This window comes from Culex pipiens, chromosome 3 (genome assembly GCF_016801865.2).
Source record: "Culex pipiens pallens isolate TS chromosome 3, TS_CPP_V2, whole genome shotgun sequence".
Lineage (NCBI taxonomy): Eukaryota > Metazoa > Arthropoda > Insecta > Diptera > Culicidae > Culex > Culex pipiens.
This window is the reverse complement of record NC_068939.1, coordinates 128,982,092-128,986,129: the sequence shown is the minus strand read 5'-3', so window position 1 is coordinate 128,986,129 and position 4,038 is coordinate 128,982,092.

The window sequence follows — 4,038 nt, the reverse complement described above, 5'->3', positions numbered from 1 at the left end:
AAAAGTCTATTTCTGCCCAACATTCCCTACTCCCCAAAGAGCCTTGGCGTGGTCACACCGCAATGCAAAGTGCAACACGGACGGCCTCTTTCGGTGGACATCGTGAGCAATTCGACACGACGTATTTTGGCGCCAAATTTGGACATGCTCCAGGGCAGGCTCTGCTGGAATCATCGGGTGGACAACGACTGCGATTATTTTGTTGTCTAGGGGTGGGCAATTTGTAGTCTGTTGGCAGATTGTCTTTCATGTTGTACAATTACAAAAATGGGCTTTTATTTTTATTGGGTAGTTGCCGCGATGGCTTCATCGGAGTGAGGAGTCGATGGTGATTTACTTCTTTGGAGAATACAAAGTAAATATGTTGTGTTTTTCTTTTTCACAGGAAGAAACTGCTGTTCTCATTATGTAAACATTGATTTTAACTCCTACGAGAGGAATCTGCTGGGCAGTTGTGGAGACAGGACAAACAGAATAACTCAGCTTTTGACAATTTCAATTTACAGTAGCATTTCCTCTTGTATTTGCTGATTACAATTCATGTTGTTGAGTCTCCACTCCAACACTGTTGGTGATTTATGATTTTTGCCATGTGGCGACACACAAAAATAATTTCGAATTTCATTATTTTTTTCAGTTTGGAGAAATTTTCAAAATAATATTCTTAAAATCAACTCGAATTCTATTCATAAAGTTTTAATGTTGCTGCTGCAAATTTGCTGTAAAAATCATGTGATGACCGTAGATTCTACCAAATCGATTATAAAAGCCAAGATCACCTCCGGCTGTCATCGCGTCGTCAAAGTTGAATGTCAAAATTAACCACAGCGCAAATCCAATCGTGTTTGCTATCCCCCCTGCTCAAGCTCAGCTACCAATTGCCAACCACAAGATCTAACCGCGAACTAAAACGCCAATATTAAGCTGTCCTCGACGCAGATCGCCACCGTTTCCCCCCAATGAGAAAAAACGGATGCTGGCCCCAGTTGCGGTTACACGCCACCATGTTCCAGCTTCTGAACGCAGCAGCAACGATCCTAATTGATTCAACATGTGTCTTTTTAAATTAAACAATACTCCCCCAACCTAACGGAGGTCCCACCTTCTGCGCTGGCCAGATTGAGCACGGACTCAACGGTAATTGGAAATGTCTGTTCACTGCCTTACTTCTGCCCTCCTCCACCAGAAGGTAGTTTATGATCATTCGCAGCTGGTAGAGAGATCATCTTTTCAATGGAATCACTCGGCTGACGATTGACGCTCCTGGCGCTGACTTGGTTGTTGTGGAGCACACTCGTTGACAGCTCGTATTCTTCTCCAGCGGCATTGTTTGGTTGTCAGCGGAGCTGGACTTTTATGTTGTGGTGGCAGATGGAATATTGAACGCATGCAATACTGTATGAGCAGTTCTCTAGCAATTCCATGAGATATATTTTTCATCGTCGTTTTCTGCATACTTCATACAAATTTAGGAGCAGTCCGTACAAAAGTTTGATGAAAATATCCGAACGGTTTCTCTGATCGAGTTGGTGTGTTCGGCAAAGTTGTTGGTTTCGACAAGCCATTGGCTTCTTGTTGTTCGAACTGTTGAAACTTGCACGCAACCGGAAATTATTGCGTTATGGACCCATTCCCTAACACGGACGAGAAGTTTGGGTACCAAATTGTATACCATTCAGCGTGTTGCTTAGACTTCCTGAAGGTCGAGAACATACGGAGACACACAAAACGTAAATCGTGAATCTTGCTGTCTTCTTGGCTGAAGTCTGAAGGAACTTCATGTTGTAAATGCGGTTCTTCAACATTTCTTCCTTTCTGTAGAAGGACTCTATTGTTTTGGGTGTTTAGTTGTGTTGCGCATCGTTTCGAATTGCCAACGCTGCCAATGCTAGCTTGTTTCGATTGTTTTTCAGTTACTCCAAGGCGTTTTTAACGGTTGAGCAGTTTTTTACAAAGTTTTTCGCCTTTATTGCGTAGCGGGATTCCGTACCTCAAACACGGGAAGGTCGCCTACGTGAAGATGTGGATTCAATTCATCGACCTGTTCTTGTAGCTTATCTGATATCGTCCAACAGTTTTGCATCATCCATCACAAACTGGTGTAATTTAGGATCTAACATCTTTAACCTTTACATGGCATTGGGATTGATTGCTAACTTACACAATTGTGTCTCACCGTTAGTTGTTTGGTCAGTGACTGAAAACAACTAATAAATTAGAAGAAAGCAATGGAAATCACGGTGGTTAAGAAGGGGATTATTATGCAACTTGCATGCACCTCGGAAATTCCTCCTGGAGGTTGTTGGGAAGACTATTCTGAGTCAGAAAAATCGATTTCCAAAATATTCTGTCGGTGAAAACTGATTTTATCTCGATTTGAAGTTAAAAAACCCAATATTTCACCTAAAACCTCAAAAATACGTCTAAAATCTCGGTCTAACTCTGGGCAAAGATGTAAATTTTCATCAAAATATCAATTCTTAGTTCCAAAAATATATTCCTGACATAGTACATCTTAAATCGGTCCATTACTTGAGTCCCAGCGTCATGAGAAGGTGTAAAATAGTGTTTTTTCTTAAAAAATATTTTCAAATTGCAAACAAAATGAAGAACAATTTTGCAGAGAAAAGAATGAAATTTCATCCATTTTCAGTAAAGTTATGTCCATTTTAGTGGGAAAATTGTTGCCAATTTTCAAAATTCTTCGATATTTAACTCATTCCTGTTATTAACAGCTACTACGATTATACTCAGCAGGATGTAACAAAAATTACTTTTTAGGGGGCTGGTTCCAGTGGGCATACTGAGCTCAAATCTCAAATATGAGCTTGATAGAACTTAATAGGAGCTGCCACGTTGCATTTTAATTTTAAATGGGATTTAACCAGTAAAAAACGTGGTTTTTCAAAAATGTAGATTTTTAGGCACTTTGGCCACTAAAGCGTTTATCTTCAACATCATTGGCATGTAGGACAGATCCTTGCGCATGTTATGGTATCATTGGCATGTAGGACAGATCCTTGCGCATGTTTTGGTATATATAACATTGAATTGAAGCACTCTGGAGCTCAGGCCTTCAATGTCTTGATTTTTTTCAAAAAACGGCTCAGCAGAAAAGATAGGCGACGCGCCATTTAATTTTGCTCAAAACTTTAATGTTATATATACCAAAAATACGCAAGGATCTGTCCTACATGCCAATGATGTTGAAGATAAACGCTTTAGTGGCCAAAGTGCCTAAAAATCTACATTTTTGAAAAACCATGTTTTTACTGGTTAAATCCCATTTAAAATTAAAATGCAAAGTGATAGCTTCTATTAAGTTCAATCAAGCTCATATTTGAGATTTGAGCTCAGTATGCCCACTGGAACCAGCCCCTGAATGCCCGCTAAAAAGTAATTTTTGTTACATCCTACTGAGTATAATCGTAGTAGCTGTTAATAACAGGAATGAATTAAATATCGAAGAATTTTGAAAATTGGCAACAGTTTTCCCACTAAAATGGACATAACTTTACTGAAATGGATGAAATTTCATTCTTTTCTCTGCAAAATTGTTCTTCATTTTGTTTGCAACAATGCTACAAAATTAGTTTTGGAATTCAGACATGACAGTTTATTTACCAGAGCAATTTGATAATATTTTTTAAGAAAAAACACTATTTTGCACCTTCTCATGACGATGGGACTCAAGTAATGGACCGATTTAAGATGTACTATGACAGAAATATATTTTTGGAACTAAGAATTAATATTTTGATGAAAATTTACATCTTGGCCCAGAGTTAGACCGAGATTTTAGACGTATTTTTGAGGTTTTAGGTGAAATATTAGGTTTTTTAACTTCAAATCGAGATAAAATCAGTTTTCACCGACAGAATATTTTGGAAATCGATTTTTCTGACTCAGAATAGTCTCCCCAACAACCTCCAGGAGGAATTTCCGAGGTGCATGAAAGTTGCATAATAATCCCCTTCTTACCCACCGTGGAAATGAATTGACCGATTCTTTCGTGACGGGACAACGTTTGTACGCATA